This window comes from Dermacentor albipictus, chromosome 7, assembly GCF_038994185.2.
Source record: "Dermacentor albipictus isolate Rhodes 1998 colony chromosome 7, USDA_Dalb.pri_finalv2, whole genome shotgun sequence".
Lineage (NCBI taxonomy): Eukaryota > Metazoa > Arthropoda > Arachnida > Ixodida > Ixodidae > Dermacentor > Dermacentor albipictus.
The window spans coordinates 35,224,380-35,251,511 of NC_091827.1; the positions used below are offsets into that span (position 1 = coordinate 35,224,380).

Genomic DNA, 27,132 nt, shown 5'->3' on the forward strand with positions numbered 1-27,132 from the left:
GGGGAGAACCTTGAGCGTGACGTCACATCGCCATGGAGACGCCCGACGACTCCTCGTGACGTCGCGCCGACGCTATCGACCAATCAGCGGGGCTCGTCCTCGTTTTCGCGAACGAGTCTCCTGGCTCGGTGGACTTTCCTACGTGTTTTTTCATGCCTCGCCGTCTCGTTCTATCTCTACCGCTGCGCGCGCGCGCGCGGCTTGCTGCGTGCGCCTGCCGTACCAAACTTTTTCAGCTGCAGGAGCAGTTAAGGGTCGCAATTTTCACCTTATAGTTTTGTACCTTTCGGGCTTTTTTGTTTTTCACCAGCGCAATACAGAACTTATAGATGAAAACAAGTTGGTGGACAAAGGAGCTTGCCAAAAGTGTCTTCTTCGGTTGAGCAATAGGATTCGACTCGACATACTCATACATTCTAAAACGACATAAGTTTTAGAACGACATACGTTCTAAAACATTTCTTATTCGCCGGCGATATCAATGGAACCGATTCGGCGTGGGCAACGGTAAATGATTTGGGAAGCAACAGTTGGCATCACGAAGGGTGCACTGACGACAGCTTAGCTTTTAGCCTCCTCGACCTTCTTCCGGCGTTGGAAGATATACATCTGGTCTGATCAACGATGTGAGGAAAGCATGAGAAGCTCGTACACCGCAAGGTTAACGTAACCAACACGGGTAGGACAATGGCGAGACGTTGAGCAATTTACAGCAGAACGCTCAAGGTCGCACCTGTAATCTCGAGATGGATATGGGATGGAGGAATACGAGTTATCTTTCGGGTTCGGCTTCCGAGAAGATTGGCCAACAGAAATTAGGTTCCTGCATCGAGTTGTTACGGTAGTTTGCTAGTTTCATAACGAGGCACTATGGCCCCACGGCGCTGGCGTACTGGACAACTCTTCAATAGCAGGGAGTATGCAGCTCAAGTTCACGGCACAGATTAATAATAGACCTGAAGACAAAGTCCGAGTAGGTAACCCCTGAAATGAACGGCGATATCATACAACACTTGCACAGTCAGCTGAACACTGAAGTCGCGTTGGCTTGCTTTAGACAAGTGGCGTGGGACGCTGAGAGTAGTACTACACGGAACCGCCAGTTTGACAAGCAGCCATGAAGACACGACAGGAAGCGCCAAGAAGAGAGAAAATAGAGAAAACACACAGCACAATGTTGAGGGGGATTTCATAAGGTGTCACATCTTCGTTCCTCACAGCGCCGGCTCTTTATTTAGGAAGTCATTGATTGGTGTCCGCCTCGTGTCAGGACAAGCCTGCGGCGGACGACAGTCCAGTCAAGAAAGGCCTGCCTCCGCCTACCGAATCAATTTCCGCTACGTTGTACCGCAAATTATCCCCTTAATGGGCGCTTATAGCTACCGGCATATGCAAAGGAGAAATATAGAAAAAGAGAAAGCGCAAAAGTGAATAAAGCCGGCGAGGTGACGTCACCGTCGCGGCTACCAATGAGTGGCGTCCGCGGCAGGATCAAACGGCGGACGCCACGCGCGCTCCAAAAGCAACCACGCGGCCACCAAAAGCGCGAGGGCATATCGAGCAAAGAGAGAGAAGCGTACAGTTGGGGCGAGCTGCTTGCTGCTGCGTCGCAGCTTCGGACGCTCGGGACGGTCGTGACGTCACTCGTCCTCGACGGGCGACGTCACGCTCGCGCTCGCCCCTCTTTCCCAGTCACGCGGACAGCCGCCTGACTTGCCGCCTGACGGTGTGCGCTCCCTCGCAGCCGTCGATGGAACGACGGGGGCTTTTTCGCTTGCCTTCGCTTTTGCGGCGCCTCGCGAAAAACAACAGGCTGACTCGTGGGCTGCCGACCGCGGTTAAATAACCCCCTCGCGATGGTGTTCGGCATTCCCGGGTGTTGAGAGGGTGTGCGCTGAGCGACTTTCGCCATCGTTTTGTTCCTGTGTGACAAATAAATAAATAAATAAAAATTATCGGTGGCTATTTAGTGGTGAATGCGAGAGAAATGCGTTCGCATTAGCATTGCGTTGCATGTCTTTGAGGTCCAGGATCCGGTTTAAACTGCGTTTACCACATTGCAACATGTTGTGAAGGAGCTTGCTCAACACACGCCCTGCCTTTTCGAGAAGTGAAGTGCAATTGGCGGTGGATATATATACCTCTATCACGGGACCGGCTTTCCGCGTACTTTATTCCACATTCCTAATGCTAAACTATTAAGAAAAAAAGGCAGACATGTCTGTCCACCAATGCGACGTGGATTTTCATGAATATTTGTTGTCGCGGTAGAGACAGGCCGTCAGAAAGAACGTTTGTGTTGTTTTTGAACGGTCCACGTTTGATCCTTAATGTAGTTATTTATGTAAGCACCTGTACTTTATGTCGCGGAAGAGACGCTATACTCCATCTCACAAGTCGTTTGTAGCAATGTGGAAGCTGCAGGACTCTTTAGCGTACAGGAAAGCTGAATGCCCCTCAATATGTATTACTCTGCGTCGCGTCGATTGTTCAACGCCTGCCAGCTGAATTCGTGGAATACGACGCACACGCGCTAAGGTTCTAACAATACACGTATCGCTGTAATGTATCGTGTACCAAGCGAAAACTAGACTCTCTAGTATGCTGCCGTTAATCAGACAGTTACGCGCGGAACTATACCCCGTCGCGTGAGGATGTTGCATGTGTGCACCTCGTACCTTCGGCAGCGCTATAAACCACTTGTTAAATGGAGCATAGTTAACAAATTTGCACTGAAACAGGAATTGCGCAAGCAACCATCCGTTAAATATCCGAAGATAATGGCTCCAAATTGTACTATTCGCCACTCTAAGGGGCGTCGTCACCGCGTGGCATAAAGTTGCTCTATACCGATCATGTACAGCAACTCTAGAGTGGCGTAGAACCACTGGAAAGAAAAAAAGAACTCTAGCGTGGTAATTATTATGCAGCAAAATAATTTAAGGGGCGATGGCGAGTGGTTTGGTCCAGTGGGTCGGACCTCAGCTGTGGTAATGGTAATAGTGTCGTACACCAACCGGTTCCCGGACCCAGGTACGGGCGTTCCTGAAACGGCACTCGGTTGTCTCAGGTGTGCGAGAACGCCAGCACCGGCCTCCGTCGAGACTCTCTGTGCCCCTTGGGTAAACTCTGTCACGAGCTGTGTTGGCTGCAAGGATCAATTGGTGCGTTTTTTTACAAACGTGCCTCAACGCACCGCTGCACGTACGACGGTAGGCATGTATACTCATGAACTTCACTCTATATTGAGTCTCCGGTGTAGGGATCTCTATATTTAATTGACTGCCCTGTATATAGAGCGTACCACACATGTACTCCTCTGTACGCGGACTCCACTCTGTATTTATTCCACTCTATATTATAAACTCTCCTGTAAACGAACCTTATTCTACGTTTAGAATCGTGTAAGAGCCGCACCACCAACTTGGCAGCCCAAAAGTAGGAAGGAAAAAAGTTTACGACGGAGAAGCAATCGCGTTCGATGCCCCGATACCGCGCGCGCGCATCGGCGAATTTTCGCGCTTTGTGCAGTTTCGAGTGCCGCTACTAGATGACGAAAGTTGCGCGTTGACCTCTGATGCAATGGCACCATTTTGACCAAAACGTTCGGTCCCGTGCAAGGGCCGCACAGCTTCAACACGTTGTGAAAAAAAAAAGTGTGAGGCCCTTAAACGAGTCTATACTGCGTACGGACTCTCTTTTGATGCGAATTCGTCAAATTGGTCATTGAGCGAAATAGCTGGCGTCCGGCATCTGTAGCAGCCTGAATTCCGCATTGGCTGCGACGCCACGTCACTAAATCACGTCGACGTAGTTCCCATTGACTGCGGCGCCACGGCACGAACGCGCCTAGACTGAGCAGAGCGCGCGAAACTAAAGCCCCTTAAAGGGACACTAAGGAGACAAATGATTTCTTCTGCATCAGTAAATTATCTCTCTAGTACACCAGAAACGCCACTCTTACTACGATAACACGCTTGGTAAGCCAGAAAAAGCGCAAGAACGAAAGACGGGTGGCGACGCCTCCTTCAACTTCCCGCATCCAGTCACTGTAACGTCATGAATTCTGTTGGCATCTTCTGGGGCCTACTTAATTATATAGCGGTACAGACTGACTGCATTGAGTTCTAAATGAAACAAATATTAAACATGGCAAGTTTCGGGAACCTTTACTCGGCGAACGCGGCCCAAATGCGAAAACATACTTTGGAATCCCTGACGTCACACTCACTTACCGGCGTCGGGGTTTCGGCGCGAAGTACAAATACTGATATTTTGACCTTCATTTTCCCGTCTAATAACCAAACTATTACTTTGAAATGACTGCCTGCAGTGTTCTCAAACAATGCTTTATTAGTCTACACTGATTTGTTGTTTCGCATTAGTGTCCCTCTAAACTTCGTAAAGTAGCGACAATCTTCTCCTCCGCCTCCACTCCTACTCGTTTCTCCTCTCTTTCAGGCTCCCTTCTCGACCGTGGCGCCACCTACACTGCTCGAGCGCAGCAACGGCGCCAACATGCGCTCCTCGCCACTCGTAGACGCTTCTCGAGCAAAAATGGCGCTGGTGCACGGCGCGAGGGCCCACGTGATGCTATTAGGCCAATAGCGACGCGGCGTTGGCCTCGACCAGGGCGCGCGAGGAGGAGGCGCCATTCTTCAAAGCGTGCCGCTACTTTACGAAGTTCAAGGGGCTTTGCGCGAAACAGAACACCAGCGCACCAGGTGTGCGATGGGAGGCTGCATCGCCGCGACGCTATGCGTCACCCTCGCTCTGGCTCTCGGAAGCCGTTGATATCGGCTGGTTCCTTGTCCGCGCAAGCTCTCGCCAGCGCCTCTGTCTCGCTAGGTGGCGAATTCATAATTCGAAGGGCTGTTCACAACTCATAAGGAGCGCTTAGGTGTCCTCGGATTTTTTCGTTGACTCACGAGTGCATATAGATGGTATACACTCTAATGAATCGTTTCCCATGTGGAGAGTCCTCTGTATGTGGACTCCACTCCATGGACCCCACTTTATATGGACCACTTCCGAAGCGCAGTCAGCGTGTGCGATTCCGCGAAAACAAGTCCAGGAAGGTAAACAGCTGCGCCGAAGCTGCGACCGTCCCCACGAAAAAAAGAGAGATCAGGCAGCAGTTCCACGCAGGGAATTCCTGCACGGTATAAGTGTGATGTACTACAGCAGCTGTGTGTAAACCGTCATTGACGTGAAAAATGAGGGCATTGCTACGATACTTGCTGATTCCAAGAGCAACGCGTGCGTTTAGGTGGCGGGTGGCAGCGCCTGAATGTAGCGTTTTAGGTACAGACGTGAAACGATTGCTTAAGCGGCATTATAAAATTCTGATTCTGTGCCTCTCCAATCTGCGCAGCGCTTTCATATACACGTTCGATTGCTCAATCGTTGTGGGGTGCTGCACTGCTGAGACCGAGTGCAATAGACCGTATTACCCCGGGCATTGTTTTAACCCGGACATTATTATTAAACGATTTCGGATTGTTCATCGGAAGTTATCTGCCTGATGCGTTTGATTCAAGAACTATAGCCTTTGCGCAATAACCGCGACTCTTTGTGAGCAGAACCACTCACAACAGTCTACACTTGCATCGGTCTTCTCTCCTGACGCTGTGACAAGTGCTCTTACATATATTATTCGAAGGGCGACGAATATTCGACAATTTCGAATAGTAACGTACTTCTGGGATTGAGTACAAAAGATTATTCGATTCCTGTTCGAAACTTCGATATTCGAGGGGGGCGGGGGGGGGTGAGCGTAGCGAAAGTGACATTTCCTTGCAGGGGAGTTCTATAGGCATGGTAGACATACTTTGCTGCAGAAAACGTATAAGAAGATGAATATAAAGATCGGTAATTTTTTTTTTTGCTATACCGTTGGGGACTGTCTATAGGGCGAATTCTGAAACAGTCACATTTTAATGCGCCAAAGAAATCAGAAAAATTGCTCCTAATTCGAAATTTTATAATCCAGTTTCAACGCTTAATTCGGGAAATTACAAAACCGAGTGTGCCGGGAGCACAGAGAAGGCGGCCCTGCTATCATATCAGACGGAAACGCCCCTTGACGAAAAGCATGGCGGAGTTTAAGTTAACGTTGCGGCCACTCGCGGCAAATACTGATACGGCACGTTTGGCTGACAAGAATTGGTCGCGACATATACCGTGTCAGTATTTGTGGCAACATGCCACCATTCAAACGTCGTCACTCACTTCGTCACGGGACGACGTAATTAATACAGGCGCTGCATTGAACTTATAATATAACAAAAGTAATTCAAATTCTCTTTTCTTTATTACGTACCGAAACCACAATCTGAAGTATACGGCCAAACGCGAACATTGAAATAGGTTTCCGTTGCTCTTGAGGAAGCCGTCACTGTAGGTTCCGATGCGGACGCCGTGTGGTGGTCGGCGATCACACGAATTAGGAAGCCCTCATCTAAGTCTTGCATGTATAAGGCCTCCTAACACCAATCGAGTCCAGCTGCCGTCAGGTAGCAACAGTAGAGACTTTTAGCCCGTCCGCTATTCCGGTAAACGGGAGCGGTTTGGGCGTATTACCGGATTTGCGGGAGCGTAAACGTGAGCGGCCAGAGCGGTGCAGCCGCCTGGTAGCGTAGAGTACAACCAGACAAACATATCTAAAATTGCAGTAACTCACTATATCCTGCTTCGCTGCTAGTGCAAATTTTTGGCAGCGGCGTAATTGTGAACACGATTACGCCACTGTCGAAAATTTACACCAGCAGCTAAGCAGAATATAGTAATTAGCACTGTGTTTGTGTGATTGAGCTTTGCGCCGCCAGCTGGCGCCGCAAATCTGGCTGCTCGCGTTTACGCCTCCGCTAAACCGGCAAACCGCCCGCGCTTGCCGGAATACCGGACACGCTAAAGGTCTCTAGTAGCTGGCGCGTCCCGGACTTCAGACGCGCAGGTGTACAGCCAGTAGAGAGAGGAGAAGGGATAAAACGGAAATATAATCGATGTAACCGAGTGACAGAAAAGAAGGACTGCTTCGTTGGGAGACCGACTTTTATCGGTCGTGTGAATACGTCACGGTGCCAAGTGTGAGAAAGACATCGATCTGGCGTAGCGACGCGATACGCGTATCGAATTGACAAGTGAAGGAGAGCGTGAGGAGGACGCGGCGCGGCACCAAAGGGCGACGCGACAACTTGTTCTCCGTGAAGGCGACTGTGTCCACAGAAAGACACGTACGAAACAAGAATGGCTGTTTTAGCGTCCATACCCATGTCGATCCGTGACGTTTTGTTGCGAAGGCGTAAAAGTTAGTGTCGTTGGAGTAGCGGTAACGAGCTGCTAGGTTTCAAGCTTCCAGGCATAATGTGCATACTATCGGAGCACAGAACGAACTAGGTTGATAAAGACCAGCACATCTTAAATCGTTGACAACAGTCACGTAAAGGGGACTCTCAACCACGGGCAGAAGCTTAGACCGCTGAAAACTGCATGAGATAGTGTACTCGAAACGCGAATCAATCTACGGTGGTGAGTAGGAAAAGACTGTTGGAAGACTGCAAGGACCCGCCGAGGTTGCTCAGTGGCTATGGTGTTGGGCTGCTGAGCACGAGGTCGTGGTAGTGAACCCGGCCGTATATCGAGGGAGGCGAAATGCGACAACACCCGTGTACTTAGATTTAGGTGCACGTTAAAGAACTCCACGTGGTCGAAATTTTCGGAGTCCTCCACCACGGCGCGCCTCACAATCGGGAAGTGGTTCTGGCTCTTAACACCCCATAATTTAATTTAATTCCTTTAAGACTATAAAGGCAGGAATCAAAGAAAATGAAATTACGTTACTCTTTCAGGGCAATAAAGTAAACTTCGGCAGTTTTCTCCCACGAACCACGGGCCATAAGCGCAGAGAATAAGCGCACAAGAAAGGCAAAATGATCAGATCTGTGATATATAGAAGCTCCACTTCTTTCAAAACATCCACTTTCTCAAAAGATCAACGAATGGATGGATGGATGGATGGATGGATGGATGGATGGATGGATGGATGGATGGATGGATGGATGGATGGATGGATGGATGGATGGATGGATGGATGTATGGATGGATGGATAGATCGATAGATCGATCAATCAATGCATGCCATCAAATCCTATTCCATCCAGAATCCATCCATCTACAGTACGGACATAAAGAAATAATGGTTGCAACTACGTTCGATCACTTCCTGCTTGTACCAAAAATTGGTTCTGAAGCACGCCGTAGTGGGGGATTGGTCTATTAATTTTGACCACCCAAATTTCCTTAACTTGCACCCCATGCGTGGTACACGATCTTTTTTTTTCCTTTTTGGATGTCGCCCCCGTCGAAATGCGGCCGTCGTGGCTGGAAATCGAACCCGAGATCTCGTGCTTGGCAGAACAACGCCGTGTCCAATAAGCGACCGCGGCGAGTTTCCTCACTTGTAGTGGTTTTGCTGATGCCGACACAGAGCTGCTTGAAGGGAACGCGTCCTCTGTTCCGTCCACACCGTGTGCCGTGCCAGGACAGGCTGGTGTCCGTGACTGCTATTCCGGCCTGCAATAAGGCTCCAAGCTCCACTTGATCCATGACGCAGTAGGCTTTACTTGGTTTGTCGTGGGCTCGGCTTTGCGAAGACAGGATGGCCGAATTTCTTGCCTGCAATAGCAACAGCGCCACCACGTGGTCCTGACGTCACATTGCACGCCTTGTCGGACGTTTGGAAATGTGAATGCTTTATGTGAACTAGATCACCAAGCGCACTGTACACTATAATTCGAGTTGCCGAAGATGACTTCAAGAATTCCTGCATTCATTCGAATCTACGCCAATTCTTGCGCAAGACATATCAAAAGTGAAATTGGGGAGTCGGCTTAGACTTGAGAATGTTGTTCATGGCACCATGTACAGAAATGCGGATTGAGAAGTCGAGAAGCTTCATTGCGTCAAATAATGCTGCTGCTAGTTCTTAATTCGGGGACCATATACGGAGACATGGCAGCAGTTGCCGTCTGATGAAGAGTGCTAGATTAAACAGGATAGATCACACCAGTTGTATGCTGCTGTACGTAGTGGAGGTGGTTAACAAAATACCAAGCGTATAGACACATTTCACGATGCTAGGTACTCGAAACTGCTGAAACTCAAGCTCAGTGGGTGTTTTCGAGGAAGATGAATGGTGTAAAGAACTATATACTGTTAATGATATCTTGCCAATGGCACAGGACTGATAATCGTATAATTTTTTTTATTGACAGCTTCTCAGTGCCCCTTAATCAGATGATGCATGCACCTCGTGGTTAGTTGATGCGGTGGAAATCCCAGCAATCACCTCCAAGATGTTCTGCGCGCCGCAGGTGCTGCCCAATCCTCGGAAGACGATTCGTACTCTTGGCGGTTCTTGTACGCCATTTCCGGAGAGAGCGGTAATGGTTCCGTTACTTTTTAGTTTCGGTATCAAGAACGTTTACCTTTGCGAGCTGTTCGTGACGTGGTCCAAACTTTCATTGCACTTGGCCTTGAAGCACGTAATTATAGTTTCGAAAATTATTTTTTCATTTGTCGCGTGACCACGCAAAATATTTAGTTTATAGTGGCACAGCCCATATAGGAAGTCAGTATGCCACGTATTCCCATACTTACCATCCCCATGTCATTTCAGCCAGTCATGCTAAAGTAAAACCCGTGCTTCTCCACAAGCATCTACTCGGAACAATTTGTTTCTCCGAAGTTCGACCTCCTTTGCGATGTTCGTAACACAAATCTCGAAGGCCATAAAGCGGTGCGCCGCCCGGTTCCTTCAAACACTTCCAGATGGCGCTCGCCTCCACCGCATCGCGGACGAGGTTGTATTTGAAGAAAAAAAGAGCATGAAAGAGACCCAAGGGGGAAAGGAGCTAGTGCTTACAAATTTAAACTGGAAGAAAGCGGAAGAGAAAATTCCTAAGCGCACAGCCACAGGGCTAGTCGAGGTTCCCGTTAGGCTGATAAATGAACTGGGACCAAAAAGTAAGGAAGCTCTCGTGAAAGCAGTTGAAAAAACTTTAAAAGATAGACGAATACCAGACAGTTGGCGACAAAGTAGAATGAATTTAATTTATAAAGGTAAGGGGGAGAAAGACAGAATTCACTCGTATAGACCGTTGACCATTACATCGGTAATATACAGGCTAGCAATGCAGGCAATCAAATTAAAGCTTCAAGCATGGGCAGAAAATAATGACATTTTGTGAGAGCTTCAGAATGGCTTTAGAATAGGTAGGCGTTTGGATGATAACTTGTTTGTTCTTACTCAGTGTATTGAAATATCAAAAGCAGAAAGCAGACCGTTGTATGTGGCCTTTTTGGACATTACAGGAGCATACGACAACGTAGACCGCAGCATTTTGTGGGATATTCTGGAAGGGGAAGGCTTAGGTAACGATTGTATACAGCTTTTGAGAGAGATTTACCTAGAAAATACTGTTTGCGTTGAATGGGAAGGGATGAGGAGCGCGGAGAAAGTTCATATCAACAAGGGACTGAGGCAGGGGTGCCCTTTATCCCCGCTGCTGTTTATGATGTACATGGTGAGGATGGAGAGGGCGCTAGAAGGCAGTAATATCGGGTTTAATCTCTCATACAAACAGGCAGGTACAGTAATAGAGCAGCAACTCCCAGGTTTATTTTATACGGACGACATTGTGTTGCTCGCAAACAAGCAAAGTGATTTGCAACGTCTGGCTAATATCTGTGGACAGGAAGGCAACAATTTAGGTTTGAAATTTAGTGTTAGAAAATCAGGTGTTATTGTATTCAATGAAAACAGTGAACAGACAGTGGAGATACAGGGCCAAGAAATACCTCGGGTAACAGAATATAAATACCTTGGTATATGGATAAACGAAGGCAACGGATATATGGAAACACAGGAAAAAACCATAACAGTCAAGGAGAAGAGAAATGCAGCCATAATGAAGCACAGAGCGCTATGGGGATACAATAGGTACGAGGTCCTCCGAGGTATGTGCAAAGGGGTAATGGTTCCAGGACTTACTTTTGCAAATGCGGTTGTTTGCTTTAAATCAGGGGTACAATCAGGACTCGACGGGAACCAAAGGTCAGTGGGTCGCCTCGCATTGGGCGCTCACGGGAAGACTACAAATGAAGCTGTGCAAGGGGATATGGGCTGGACTAGTTTTGAAGTGAGGGAAGCTCGCAGTAAAATTGAGTATGAAGAACGGCTGAGGAATATGGAGGAAAGTAAATGGGCTGGGAGAGTGTTCAGGTATCTGTACAGGCAAAACATTGATTCACAGTGGAGGAAAAGAACTAGGAAGCTTACCAGCAAGTATGCGGCCTGTGGGGTGGGCAACACAGCAACAAAGAAGGTCAAGCGGAAAGTCAGAGAGGCTGAATTAATCTCATGGGTGGCGGCAATGGAAAAGAAACCTGCCATGAGTAACTACTTAAGGGGAAAAAACGAAATTAGGAAAGAAACCATTTATGATAACTCAAAGGGAAGCTCATTACTTTTCGAAGCGAGATCGGGATGCCTTAGAACACGCACGTATAAAGTGAGATATAAGAAGGAAGAAGAAGCATGTGCTTGCTGCGGTAAAGCTAGGGAAACGACGGAGCATATTTTATTAGAATGTGAAGACATCTATCCAGCGGTCGATTTAGGCACCACTGGCCTCCTTGAAGCCCTTGGGTTCAGCGGGAGCAGTGGTAAAGCAAACAGGTCCGCAATAGACATCAGTAAGAGGCGATTGGAGGATTGGTGGAAGAAAAGTAGGGAAACGACAAAGGACGGAGACGTACAAAAGCACAGTTCGCAATAGGGTATCAGAAAATTTGGACGTGGTAGTTCATAGTGTGTTTTTTTTTTCTCATGGGTTAACCTAGGTAGGATATTAGGCAGCACAGTAGCAAGAGCTTGGTGGCGCAAGCCACCGCCCCGTTCCAAAGGGGACGCTCATAACATCCATCCATCCATCGCGGCCCACGCAAGAGGTTGCGTTACTACCAGAAAGCTCGCCGTCGTGCGTAGGGTTCGTTGCGAGTGTTTGCCGGTAAACATTACGATTACGTAAGCTGCAGTTGCCGGGAAGCGTGAGAAGCAGTCAGGGGTCTTTGGATGCTATCGCGTTCCACCCTTAAAGGCGCAGCGTTAAGCATCCTCCAATTCTTTTCTAGCACTTTTGCATGCGGGGATAAAATCACGATTCTCACTAAAGCATTTTGTACTTATGTTTATTTTCTGTTCCTAGACGCATAAATAAGTTCATAACCTAGTTTTGTTGCAGTCTGCGCGGTAGAAAAGAAAAAGGAAAAAGAAGAACACGCAGACTCGACTACACTAAACATCTTCATAAAGCGAACCATTTTTAGTGTGAACTGGCTCACGGAACATGTGTTTGTAAAGAGAAAGTGTGGTTTTCGCGGTAAGATATTGCACGTTATACAAAGACATGATTTTACTTGCATTGAATTATAGACAGGATGGATATTATATACACATATCTAAGTGCAGAAGATCATACATACATTATTTGTTTTAATTTTCAGTGGTGATACCCATAGTGTCGTGTTGCACTCGTGGTGCCTCTGATGCGCCTGTTTCGTCAAGTGTAAATGCGAACCGAAACCCACCAAGCTTCTGAATTCGCTGGTTTGCCTGCGAAAAAGGGCGGATGCCGCTCGTAGACGCATACGTCCGTAGCGTAATGCTTTCAACATCAGGCTTGTGTTGTTAGATGTCCTGTGTTCGAGTTCTGCCATCAGGCAAATATATTATCGCCTATTCATTAATTTATAATGCCGTACTTTATTGGAAATAATGAGTTTGCAAAGTTACAAAGCCTTTCGAAACCAAAACAACGAAGTTCGGGCAAATTTATGTACTAACCGTCATTAACCACGCTAGCTTGACCGCTCTGCTTGCAACTCCCACAAACACTAGCGCCGCAGTCCCCGTCTAGTAATTATTGCATGAAACCATATGCTCGAAACAGTAAACTCGTAAACTACTTCGCTGCACCGTTCCTTTGGGGCGCAACCATTCCGTTAAACGCGTTCGGCTTTAAAGGCTAGGTACGTGAGAAAAAAGTGCCTCGAACTCGGCAAAAAAGTTTCGCTTCAGAAATGAGTTCTCTTGACTATGGCGCGGGTTCGCCGTCGAGAGCGCCCATGAACAATGTATTCAAGGTGAGGCCACAGAGCGGGCAAGTAAGCGAGTTCATAAGAGTGGCTTGTTGGGCTACTTGGTACATGGTTTTACTAGGAGAATGCCAGCAAACTTGAAAGTAGAAAGAATCCTTTACCTTTCCAAATGCATCAAGAACGGTCCAGTCACCTTCCTGTCGCTTTGTGTATGTCTGCTTCTCGATTTTTCCTACTTTCAAGTTTGCTGGCATTCTCTAATATAACCAAGAAACCGAGCACGGAGCGAATGCTCGCGTTTGAAAGTTTGCTCTCCGCGCGTTGTAATCGTGGGAGAGCTTCCATCGAGAGTACCGCAGACTGCAGAGCAAGAAACTAAAGAAGAAAGGCATACTTCTGGCTTCGGCGCCCTTGTCTGCGAGTGGCAGACAAAGGGACTGCCCTAAAACCGAAAAAAAGCCATTTCAAGCAAATGCCGCGGAGCATGTTCGAATTGAAGAGGAGGGCGCAACCTGTGGAGCAGCACACTTCCAGTAATATTCTTGTGACAGCAATTATATGGACACTCAAAGCAATCTTTTGATGTCGGCTCGCCGTGAGGTTCTGTATCTATTAAGGTATTTATACCCGCCGTGGTTGCTCAGTGGCTATGGTGTTGGGCTGCTGAGCACGAGGTCGCGGGATCGAATCTCGGCCACGGCGGCCGCATTTCGATGGTGGCGAAATGCGAAAACACCCGTGTACTTATATTTAGGTGCACGTAAAAGAACCCCAGGTGGTCGAAATTTCCGGAGTCCTCCACTACGGCGTGCCTCATAATCAGAAAGTGGTTTTGGCACGTAAAACCCCAAACTTTAATTTAATTTTTAAGGTATTTATGTGTGATATATGCCGTTCCATGTTGTATGAGATGTGGCATATGAGGGTTATATTGCACACACCGTTCTATCAGTAAGGTTGCTCACACCAGATCTTGTTTTCTTCGCAAAACTATTCCTCATATTTTGGAGGATGACAGCCCTCAAACAAGCGTCATGAAATAAAACACTGAGAGCGCATGCCTTTTATCTTAAATCTTCTCTGACTTTATTGAAAGCGCGAAACAGTAACAGAGCTCAAACCTGAATATCATGCAATTATATTGGTGTGACTGTGCACTACCTCCGGAATCGGCCTACGAAATAGGTTTGAAAGATAGACGATATGGGAAAGTGGTGGTAAAGTCGCTAAGAAAGGCGTTGGTTTTACTTACAAAACAAATGAAATTGTCCAATGGCTGGATTCAAACAGAGGACCCCAAGCACCCCAGAGCCTTACATTTCGTGTAATGTGGTGAAACTGTGATAATTATTTTCGTCTTAAAATAAAATAGCGGGTTCTGAAATCTTTGAGCTCATTTCAAACAAGATTTTCATTTCCAAACGTCTTAAACTATCATTTCCAAATTCTTTCACCAAAACCTGCTTCAAGTTAGTTTCTGGGCTGAAATTTTGTCAGGAACACGATTAGGTACATTTCTATTTGCCTAAATTTTTATTACCACACGAAATTATTGCATATTTGACGCACAATTACAACTACAGAAATGTTACGACAAAGCATGCGACTGGCCTTATCCTGCGCAATAACCCCACTAGAAGGCATCTAACAAAAACAATCAATGTGTCTTCATTATTTCACAATTGATAGCTTTCCTAAATGACATACAAGCCTGATTGCACCCTGTGTGAGACATACTTCTTTTCTATTTGATCTGTAAAAATGAAGTTTAGAATATACAGTAAAATAACAAGATACAACAAATCTAGAAATGTTTATAAATATCCATGCAACGGGCTGTTTAAAACTTCGTTTTCAGCATCGCTCCCCCCTTTTAAATTCCAGACTGGCTCCGGACTGGAAGCGGACTTGACGCGCGGATGGAGTGGTGACCACCGAACCACCTCCACAGTCAAACAAAGTCTACGTTGACGGGGGAACGTGGGTAAGGTGAAAGGCCCGTCGCGGTGCAACCATCGTGCTCAAGGTCGTGTCAGGTTGTCCCTCGGGTGAACAAAACGAGTCGTTTCGGCACGTGGCTTCTGGAACGTTCCCCACTTCCCCCAAGTCGTTCGCCCACTTCGCCCTTCTCCTTTTTTTCTTGGAACGCATTTCCGTTCGAGTGGGGGAAAGGGTTAACAAAACACGGCGAGAAAGGGGGAAGCACACGCCATCGCTCCTAGAACCAAAACTGGTTGGGCACAATGCATTCCTGTTGACAGCAAGTGCCTTTGCTTAAAGTGAGGAGCACCGGATGCACCTGTATCCGAGCGGTTGCGGTTGCCACGCTTACTGAAACAGTTGCAGCTGCTTTCACTACTACTGCTACTACTGCTGCAGCTGCTGCTGTTGCACTGTACTACTAATACTACTACTACAGTGCATATAGTTCTGATAACAACTTTTATGGCAACCGCGTTACACTGACGTAAGCAATGATTTCTATTTTAAGGATACGACAAAACAAAATATACCTAGAGCTTTCCTGAGATATCCGTGGACTATTAGATAATTAAAGATTTCGTATAAGAACGTCTCCTTTACGCGACCGCCTATGTTAATTTATACGAGGCAGAGTGCTGAGAGGCGTTCTTCGTTATCTCCAAATGTTTTTTTACACTTTCGATTGACAATCGCATCGGTAACTTCTGCGTGGGAAATAGAGAACAACCGGTATACATTGTATGAAAAAGTTGCACAATTTGGACCTCCTAACAATAATCGTAATCAATCTTCCGCGTACTCTCTTTTTTTAGAGCTGCGCTCCCGGTACATTCAAGTCCCGAAAGGGATAGATGCGTCTATCAACGTGGTTTGGCGTTCCTGGCAGGAAAGTATAGTTTGCGCAGCGCTAATGAAAAGAAGTGCACGCAAGTCGCACGATGTTAACCGTTTGGCGACAAGGGAAGCGCCATAGTTTCGTTTAATGGACGCTTTGCAAAAATACTATTGCGCATGCGCGAACACGGCTGTCACGAGTGCCCCCTACATGGTCACATACGAGAAGCAGACGAACATCCTACCGCGTCTTGAGACGACGGTTCGTGGTGGTTTTGATCGTGGCATTTTCGTAATAAAGGCCCGCTAGTTGTGTTGCGTATTGTGCACAAATTGCTTCACTAGCAAACGGAGCACGAGTTTATTTCGGTTTCCGTCCGAGAAGAGCTATCCGGCGAGGAAAGCAGCATGGATAAGCGACGGCCGGAGATTCCATCACAGCACACAACTTGCTCGCTCCTCAGTAGAGCCGGTTCTCATCGCGCGACTTGCGGCTACTGTATTGTCATATGCCAGCGCCGCTAGGTTATTTTGGCCTGCAAGCTTCCAGAAACCCTAAAACGCAGCCGCATTTTGTCGGAACGTGGAAAGCTCAAGATGGACGAGGACGGACAGCGCTTGCGAAAGCGCAGTGGTGCCACTCAGTTGTCGCTGACATGTAATTATAATAAGTATGATAAAGTGATGTCGAAAGTGCGCATCATGTGACAATCAGCGCCCAGCACTAAGCTACTGAAGTGATCGAAACACAACATCTGAGGGCAGTTGGTGTCGCCGTCGGGCAGCGCACCCGCCGTGGTTGCTCGGTGGCTATGGTGTTAGGCTGCTGAGCACGAGGTCGCGGGATCGAATCCCGGCCATAGCGGCCGCATTTCGATGGGGGCGAAATGCGAAAACACCCGTGTACTTAGATTTAGGTGCACGTTAAAGAACCCCAGGTGGTCAAAATTTCCGGAGTCCCCCACTACGGCGTGCCTCATAATCAGAAAGTGGTTTTGGCACGTAAAACCCCATATATTATTATTATTATTATATTATTCGGGCAGCGCGGGGCGACCACCGTGCGACGGAGTTCGCCTGGTTTGCTCTTTTCTGCCGATGGTGAACAGATATCCAACTGTATTTTTCACTTAGCTTCTTAATATTCATGCATGCATTAAAGAGTTCGCAAAAACCTATGTGTTCAATTGCTAAAGAAGCTTCTTCGTAACCGGCGACACCCACGGCCAACGAGCAAGGCCTACCGTCTTCATCGGTGGCAGTTAGTGCATACAGTCGAGAGAACGGCGCGCCGTTTGAGACTTTCCCGTGTTTACCGTACGCGAAAAAGGACCGTCGTAATAAGACAAACAATACCGTGAACCTGCTTTGTTGAAGATGGGCGATATTAGTACGGTGAGCTCTCCTAAGCGGAGCATCACGTTCGGCACGCTGACTTTGTCGGCAGCCGTCGATAGCTCGAGCCGGTAGGCCTAGCTCCCGGTTGTCGAAGTAGCTGCAGACGGCGTTTGCGATGAAAACGCCGCTAGTCATAAAGCGTTTATTTTCGTGAGCATTTTAGCGTCTGGACAACAATTATGTCGTGGTTAAATGAACACACCGTTACTGTAGGTCGCTTCGATTTAGCAGCGCTTTCGCCACTTGTTCAGTTGCGGTACAGTGTGAGTGCAGCCGAGTGCAGTGCCAGTTCAGAAAGTTCTTTAAACTACAGTGCGTGCACTAGCGTTGCACGTTTATCTAAAGAAATGAATGGGAAAGTGCAAGCCTTGTCTGCGTGTCATCTGCATGTCGTCTGTTTTTGTGACGCGAGGAAGCGTGCTGCGGGGGCGTGTCGTAGCGTCTGCCGTTGCCGCCACATTGTGTTAGGGGCACTTTTTGTATTGGTGCGGCTCCTCGCAGTTCAATATACGTTTCTTTTTTTATGCGAAGCATATTACTAGTGCTTAACCCAGCTCCTCAGGCGCGGTGGTGTCGCCTTCAATACCACGTGACACCGTGACGTCACGACAGAGGAGAAATGGGGCTCCAACTCACGCCGTCGCTCGCGGTGTCGCGGCGGTATAGAAGCAGCTGCGCTTGCCTCTGCTAGACACTCACGAGGTGAGATGCCTCCTGGAGACAGAGCTGCTCGTTGGAATGAGAAGCGAAGGTTGCGGCGTGCTACGGAGACTGTTTCTAGGTGGCTTTGCTACGGCGCAGCGAGTACGCGCCCCGCATCGGACGCGGTGAGCGTCGAGCAACGCAGCGTTCGGCGCGACAACGAAATGTGCGCCTGAGCAAGCGCCGCACGCCTGAGCCGACGCCGACGACACCGGCTTTTCTGCGGCACGAGCTCCTTAACGCTGTCGCGTTAAAATAAAGGCTAGTATGCTTCGCATCCTGGGCTTAACCTTAGCTAAGCCACAGCCATTTTTAATTAGTCTGTGCTCAAAGTTTGACTTCTGTGTGCGCACGCTTCTGCAATCTGGCAGCGCCTCCCGTCAACTTAAGCAGGTTTGCCGTGAACTATTTCGACAAAGTTGCATGTGGTAAAAATGTGGGTACCTTCTGTTCGTTATCGCGATGAATCGCTATAGTGATAATACTATGTCGCGCGAACGATCGTCAGAGAACGCGTTCCAAGCAATCTAACAAGTCGCATGGCTTTACCGAACTGACTTCACAAGCGAATATGCAGGCATCGGACTTGTACCTCACATTCTCATGCTAGCAATTACGAACGGTTGCAATCAAAGCTCGATATATTTACGACAGCAGCGCCATTATTAAACTAGCGCAGCGCCGTGTCGTCTGCTACCGAGAGTTAACACGACGCCTGCACTTCCAAAGTGGCGAGCTTCAGTTTATTCTTCTTTCAAGATACATAGTTGGCTGTTAATAGCATACAGGCCAGGGTCTCGAAGTCAAACAACTGCAGCGTGAAGAGGAAGGGCGAGCTCGTGCAGAACTTGGCTTGCACGAAGTCAATGTGAAGTGCGCAGTGCCCGCGGAGCGCGCTGCACTCTCAGATCCAGGGCAAAGGTGCCACAATCCCCGAACTGGTACAGAAAGTGCAGCCAAGACGAAGGGACAATTCGTTCACCGACGCGAAATAGCACCCGCTTAGTCGGTTCGCTCCTCAGCACATCTGTACAACGGAGCAACCATCAAAAGGTGTAAAACGCGCATTAATGTCGGCTGTTTCTTCACTTTACACCCTCGCATCGCATAGATACACCCTTCGGAAAGCGAGTGGGCGCGGGTCTCGAGTCCTTGGCCTTCGCAGCGCCCCCTGGGCTCGCAAACAAGCCGGCTGTTGCTCCGCTCGAAGCAAGCACGGCGTGCGGGCTCGTGCGCCGCTCGGAACGCCTGTCGAGACGCGCGCGCGTGCTTTTGTCGTGGGCGTCGCTGGATCGCCGGGCTGACGACCCTTTTCCGTCCGAAGAACGACCTTGCCCGCAGATGCGCCCGGAAGCTTCGCCGCTTTCGGGCGCGCGCCCGTCGGCCCGGCTTTTTCGTAACGGGAGGGGGCGCGGCGCGCGGGCCTGCGCAAAAGGTCACTGTCACGAACCCGTCCGGCCCGGCGCGTCGCAGACGCCGGACAGCCGAGGGAGGATGGGGCAACCCCTTGTTCGGCTCGTGTGCTCGCGTCACAAAAGCGCCGTGCTTTGACCCCGGTGGCTCGGTGGTTGCGGCGTTCTGGCGCTGAGCACGAATGCGGAGGTAGCGAGTTCGATTGCCCCCCCCCGCCGCTGCGAACGGGTATTTTGATGGATGTGGAATGCAAAAATAAATACGCTCGTGTGAACTTCCAAACCTGAGGTAGCCGAAATTAATCCGAAGCGTCTGTCTGCTTCGTCACCCGTCTTGTTCTTCTCCACCTTTTTCCAGTGCCGAGTAGTAGGCTAGATGAACATACCTCAAGCCGACCTTTCTGCCCTTATTATCGCCCCTTTACAGAGGAGAAAGCTCTAGGACACTGGTCCAGACGGGCTTCGGCAGTCAAGGCCTTAAGGGCTTTGCTGAAGTTTTTAAGGACATGCGAATTGTGCGATCGCCTTTGAGTGTTGTATCGCGTAGTATCGCGTTACTGCGTGAATTTCCCTTTTTTTCTCCTCTTCTTCTTCTTTCTCCTTTTATTCCCTTTACCCCTTTCCCCAGCACAGGGTAGCCAGCCGGTACTTACACTGGCTAACCTCCCTGTCTTTCCTCCTCTTTGTCTCTCTCTCTCTCTCTCTGCCCTTATTATCATTTAGCTTTCCTTTTTGTCTCTGACATTAATGAGAGACATGGAGGTGTTAGCTTGCTTGGTCGCCTCGTATGCTGGCTGTAGTTGTTGCGCAAGGCATTAAAAGGGTGCCTCGTCATCACACCCAGCGTAGCCTGCACGAACTATACGTTCACCGCACAAAATTCAGCCGACAGACTCGAAAATCGGATTGTATGTATAGCTTTCCCGAGGTCCTGCAACCTGCTTCATAGCAGTTATATGTGTGACGCTCCAAGCCCGATCGAGCCTTCGCAGCCGCCTTTGTGTTACGGCCCTATGCGCCACGTGTTCGAGGTCACGTGGGCTGCATTGCGAAAATGCGAGAGCGCGCTGTGAAGGCCGCTTGCCTTGCGTCTCGTTCCGCGTGCCCCGTGTTCAAGGACCTGTGGTCCGATGAGTTTCTCAGGCGCGGCGGGGTCAAATGGTAAAAAAACGAAGCGGTAGCGCGAAACGTTGTTTTTTTGAGACACGCAACGCGTCTCCCCCACTGCCGGCACTGCTCAATACGCCACTGTTGTGACTGCGAGTGCTCGCGGTCATCGAGTAAGCTCCGTTCATGTGTGTCTTTGGGTGCGTGACAACATGCAGCTTTATTTAGAAAGGGAACGGTTTGCGGCGATTTATATGGACCATAGAACCACGAGCCTCACCGACTTCGTGCAACTTTCTTATCTTTATACTGCTGCCGATGCTTCGCCCTCCGGAGAAACCGCGATATTTTTTTTTTGTGGTGATCTTGCCGCTGGTTGTCAAAGAGAGAATCTTCGAATGTCATACTGCTCTTGCAGCGTAACCCGAGCATAGCACTACAGGGTATTTTCGGCCTGTGTGCACAGCAACACCGGTGTGACCGGTGTACAGCGAGCTATGAAGGCGCTTCTGGTATTGCAGACTTTGTATGCTATGCGGTCTATATGCGTTTCCTAGGTATACTTTGTGGCGCAAAATACATTGCTTGAAAAGGGACAGAAGAAAGGAAGACAGGGAAGCGCTTCGCTGTCTTCCTTTCTTCTGTCCCTTTTCAAGAAATGTATTTTGCGCTACAAAGTATACCTAGGAAATCTAAGCACCAACTTGCCCAAGAAGTCCTTTTGTTTATATGCGCTTCTTTGGGTGGTATAGCTGTATGATCACTGTGTATCATATCCCTCAATCACTAGAAGGCTACAGCGCGGGAACCGACGCACACAAAGGAGGCACACAATATACTCTTGAAAGTCAGCGCTTTGTCTGTGTACTTTTGTGTGCCTCCTTTGTCTCGGTCTGTTCCCGCGCTCTAGTCTTCCTACTATGTTCATCAGCACAACTGTTTACTCTGCTCATCCTCAGAGTTTTGTGACTTATGCGGGTGCAATGAATCAATCATTGGGCAGAACATGTAATGAGGAGGGAAGATAACCGATAGTCATTAAGGGTTACGGACTGAATTCCAAGGGAAGGGAAGCGCAGCAGGGGCCGGCAGAAAGTTAGGTGGGCGGATGAGATTAAGAAGTTTGCAGGGACGGCATGGCCCCAATTAGTACATGACCGGGGCTGTTGGAGAAGTATGGGAGAGGCCTTTGCCCTGCAGTGGGCGTAACCAGGCTGATGATGATGATGAATGAATCAATCGCGCATCTTCTTTGTGAGTGCCCTCGTTTCAGCCCGCAACGAGCAGACCTCTCAGCCGCCCTAGACAAACTGGACAAGCGCCCAATGACAGAAAACAACATCCTTGGAAATTGGCCAATGCGACCATCAGCGCGATCCGCTATGAAGGTTCTGCTGCGGTACTTAAAACACACTGACTTTCTGACAAATTGTGACTGTACACCGTGTGACGTAGGATTGTACGGTGACACTGCGTAACACTAGAAACGCCTTTGCAGGCTGCGTGACAGTGCCTACAGAAACAGTTCGTGTGTACGTGTGTGCATGTGTGTAGCTTTATTTTCATTCTTTTTTTCTATTTTTATCCTTTCTTTCTCACACCTATCGCATCCCTTTGCCCCTTCCCCAGTACAGGGTAGCCAACTGGAGATAATCTCTGGTTAACCTCCCTGTCTTTCCTTTGCCTTTCTCTCTCTCGCTCTCTCTTTGTCTCAGTCAGAGTTGGTTATTTGGTGTTCACGGGTCGTCCAGTGGGGCACAATGTTTTGCCGAGTATGGCGTTGGGATATGGTTCCCGTGAATGCGACAAGGGGGAGGAGGAGGGGAAAGACATGGAGGTTAGCCAGTGCAAATACCGTCCGGCTAACCTGCGGGAAACAATGTGATTATTCTCCGCTGTGCCAATTTTAAACACGGGAGTGTTTTTTTTTTTGCCATCAGTTCAGTTCGAGCACGCGCAACGCAAAGTCCACGCTTCGTTCCAGGCTACAATTCTGGATGCTGACAAACTCCACCATGTTGGTATTTTTGAGCCAATCAGAGCGGCCGTAGCAGCACTGTGGGACAATCACAGCTGACGAGATGGCGAATCCGATAATATGGGAGAATTTGACAATGTCCACACTGACATCGTCTAGAGCAAAGTATGCGCACGCTTATATGCCACCAAAGTGGGTACGAACAAATAATATACTCTAACTGGTCCATTTATTTGCCTATGACAGCACTCGTCAGTGTAGAAGCAATTCTCAGAGCACACAGGGAAACGCACATGAAACATGTGTTCATCATCATCATCATCATCAGCCTGGTTACGCCCACTGCAGGGCAAAGGCCTCTCCCATATTTCTCCAACAACGCCGGTCATGTACTAATTGTGGCCATGCCGTCCCTGCAAACTTCTTAATCTCATCCGCCCACCTAACTTTCTGCCGTCCCCTGCTACGCTTCCCTTCCCTTGGAATCCAGTCCGTAACCCTTAATGACCATCGGTTATCTTCCCTCCTCATTACATGTCCTGCCCATGCCCATTTCTTTTTCTTGATTTCAACTAAGATGTCATTAACTCGCGTTTGTTCCCTCACCGAATCTGCTCTTTTCTTATCCCTTAACGTTACACCTATCATTCTTCTTTCCATATCATCCTCATATGGTCATACGAGAAAGATATGTGTCACATGGGGGTCATATAACATTTTTTACATGGGAGTGTCATAGCCAAAAGGGTTTGCTGGTGGGGTAGATCACACATGACATTTAGAACGAAAATAACGCAACTATCTGTCTTCCTTTTTTGCCCCTTTGTTAAGCTCTTATCGTTCTACAAATACCATATACTACCAGCCCAACAGCAAACTGTCTTCCCAGCATCTCTCCTGAAATATTTCTTTGTTTATCGACAGCGAAGCATTGCATCGTCTATTAAAGGAATCAACCTAGAAAGTACAGACAACTTTCTGGGTTGCTTCCTAGAAAGGTCACAGAACTTTCACACGAATTTTTTCACAACCAAGTTGCAGGAAATCAAGGTTCAGAATCAAGGTTCAGAATCAAAGTTCAGAGAACGTTTTAGGATTCTAGGAGAAAGTACAAAATTTTCTCGGCTCTGTGTATAGAACTGCCCAAATACGAGCAGGCAGTTCGAAATCTTTGGCGTCACAGGGTCGCTGGTGTGTAGACGTGGACTTGAGGAAAGGGAGGGTCGGTCTCCATGTTCTCCAACAATAAAATTCTTGCGTCGTAGGGACAAAAATATAGTTAAAAGTTACTGCAACTGATTAGATCAGTGTTTCTCTTTAGTATCTGTTCCGTGTCCCCATAATTCGCATTTAAAAGTTAAAGTTTTTGTCCAATAATGTATGCAGGCTTCCAGAAAACAGTGCTTGCGTTCCCTAAATGGTATATAGACCATGATACACAAGAGGAAATAGGCCTGTTAATGACTTTTGCTTGTGGAGAGTATACAGGTTATATACTATAAAGTCTACATGCTGTACAACTTTCTATGCATTCGGTGTGAACCCGAATGTAACGAACCCGGATAAAACGAATTACTCTCCTTATAGAGCATGCAAAACTTACTGACTGAGGCTCACGTACAATAACTCCCTTATTACGAACCGGACATTGGCTTTACCGAATTTGCTGCCAACGCAATGATTCTATAAAGACAACTGGACTATAGAGTAGGCCTACGCAATATCGCACATCGAGAAAGTAATTCGTAGCGACGATAATGAACAGTTAAAGGCGCAGGCCGACATTGTTGCGCCTATTACGCGTAGTTGTGTCTTCAATAACTGAATTTTTATTGTTTCTTCTCTCCGCCGCAGATAACTCCGTATCTGAAAAGTTCATTTAGATCCGTTATAGGCCTAGTTAGCTGATATACAGAGTTAATTTTTTCACCTAAGCCCATTCATTAAAACGGAACTCACCTGTAGTGGCTTTCCTTATCCAACGTCGACGAAAACAGCCCGGAAAAAAAAGAAAGAAAATGGGGGAAGAACGATCCTGCGGGTATTCATGGTTACACCATCGCAAGATGTCGCTACCAGCGCTGCAGCTGTGGCACGCGTATCTGGTATTACCGTAAAGTGCAATACGCATACGGTCACGCCGAAACTATCAATAGTTCCAGTTTAAAAATGACAGGACGAGGTGAAGGTGATCGATTTAGGGAACACCGCTGTACTCCCTCGCACCAAAGAGAGTGCTGGCAATTCTCCTTTTCTGCGAAAAACAATAGCTCGTGCCACATTTCAATTCATTTCGGGCGTTCGTATACAGACACGCGGCGGAGTAATTTGAGCGTCGACAATTTACGTTGTCCAAATTCGCTTGTACAAGGCATCGCGTCATGCGGAAACCACACTTCCTGCAACAATTGGCATTCCTTTCGTCCGCGATGTATTCGTACCTCACAGGAACAGGAACAGCAAGGCGAAGAAGGAAGAGGAAGAAAGACCCGCGGCGGGCTTGCCAAGGACAAGGATTACGGCATGACACAATGCCTTCCGCGTTTTTTTTTTCATCTCGTTTTTATTTTCCCTTTCAATTTCCATTTCTTCTTTCGCCGATTTCATCGTACAAAAAGCTTGCCCGCCTCCCAGCGCGGCAGCGTGCCAGCGAGCGGGCGCGCAAACCTCGGCGGCGCGGTGCCAACGGGGGGCGGCCGGCGGGCGACAGCTGCGACTGACCTTGCCCGCCTCGCTTATCGGTTTCCGCCGGCCGCGCGAGATAAGAGCGAGTCCCGTCGTCGCCCCCCCTCCCCCCCCCTCCCCCCGTGCTTCGGGAGGCGCGAAACGGTGCCTGCGGATGCGACGAGCTTGTCGCCGGCGCACAGATTAAACGTCTCCCTCGCCTCTTTCCCTCCCTCCACCCAGCGCTGACGGGGCGCTTTCGGTTTAAAAAACGCCGACGCGCCGTCGCTTTGTTGTCAAAGCGGTATACCGAGGGAAAGGATTACACATTGTAGGGTTTCCTGCAAAACAAGCTACTGTCGATGACAATGTAAGAATTCAGTAGCGAATAAACGCGGCGCTCTCCGAATAGAGTTATAGGCTTAACTTGTCGGCAAACGGTTTACCGTTCTGCGGTTTACCGGAGATGTGTATACGGCAGCCACAACGCTATAGTGCATCTTGTGGCTCTTCGTCGCCATGCCCTTAGACACGTTTATTGTGTTACATGTCGGGTCTTGTCGAAGGAAGAACATTTAAAGAAGGCAACGTCTTCACGATTACGCCGCTGCCGAAAACATACAACAGCAGCTAAGTAGAATGCTATTGGTCACGGCAATAACAGCTCTATTTGTCTGGTCGAGCTCTCCGCCATCAAGGGGGGCCATCAATCCGACCGCCCACGTTTACGCCTCCAGTAACCCGTTAATCTGCAAACTGCATGAAGCTTGCGCACAAGTTAAAGCTCTCCGGTTTGTATAGATGGACACGCCAGCCAATTACGCTCGCTCATTTCGGTGACGTCACTGCGGGAGCCTTGCGTGGTGGCACAGAAGTCGAGGGTTGCTTCGTGAGCAACACTTATACTGTACTGCGCTAACATCTGGATCTGAGCTGGTCCGTAAGGCAACATCTTTGATGAGAATAACGCAAAGGGCTCATGACACGCTATAGTGGCAAACGCACACATCACGAAGCGCTAAAGCTTTCAACTTGATTTTGAAGTCAGCGTTTGAGTTCGAAGTCAACATGGAGTTCACACACCACCGCTCTGCGTGTACATAGGGTGTCCTAGCTAAAGTTAGTCACTCTGTTCAAAGAAAAGATTTAAGAAATTCGATACAAGATACGATTATAAAACCTGTGGTCAGTCGTCATAGAGCTGAACACCGTATATCTTATAATTGTACCTTGAACCGTGACTTTCTAATAATTTTTGTTTTTGTTTCTTGGAACAGCTTGGCTAACTAACGTTAGCTGGGACACACGGTGTATGTGTACCAACTCGCTTGTCCCGTTTTCTGCGCTGTGCCTTTCAAAGGTGTCCTACTGAAATCTTATTAGGTTTTCACCGAGTATAGAACCAAATCTGGGGCTATAGTGTCTACAGCATCTGCGAGTACGGTGAGTCAGCCTACACGTAAATTACGGTTGTATGTGGATTTGCCTAAACGTCTTCCTTATGGCTTCAGACGACCTTGAAAGTGATGATATTCAATATATATATTGCGTTATAAGTGCAACGTTTTATGAAAACTGTCAAGTGCAACGTACGACTCGCACTGATTGCGCATGTGCCTAGAGTACTATCGGCTTCACGCATCTGGAAAAAGAATATGGCTGCTTGAAAATTGAGTCTGGTAAATACACCTAACAAAGAGGTCTTTAAGGAAATTGACCTGAACTGAGTCCAATAAAGGCACTTCTACATTAAGCGTTATCTTGCGCCATGGGAAAGCACGAAGTCAAAAGCACGAAGATTAGCCCAATCCATGTGCTATGCCACCAATCCCACGGTAGCTGGACGATTTTGGGCGCCAGAGTTCCCTCTAGTATTAGAGTACATAGGAAACT

General features: G+C 48.2%; 1 long non-coding RNA gene across 1 annotated transcript in view; it reads left to right on the forward strand.

Moving 5' to 3' along the window:
• Nucleotides 1–15,356, forward strand: part of LOC139047374 (uncharacterized) — a 36,165-nt gene extending 20,809 nt beyond the window's left edge. The window contains exon 2 of the long non-coding RNA XR_011507132.1: nt 15,046–15,356. This is a non-coding gene — a long non-coding RNA (uncharacterized lncRNA). The remainder of the gene's footprint in view (nt 1–15,045) is intronic.
• Nucleotides 15,357–27,132: the final 11,776 nt, after the last annotated feature.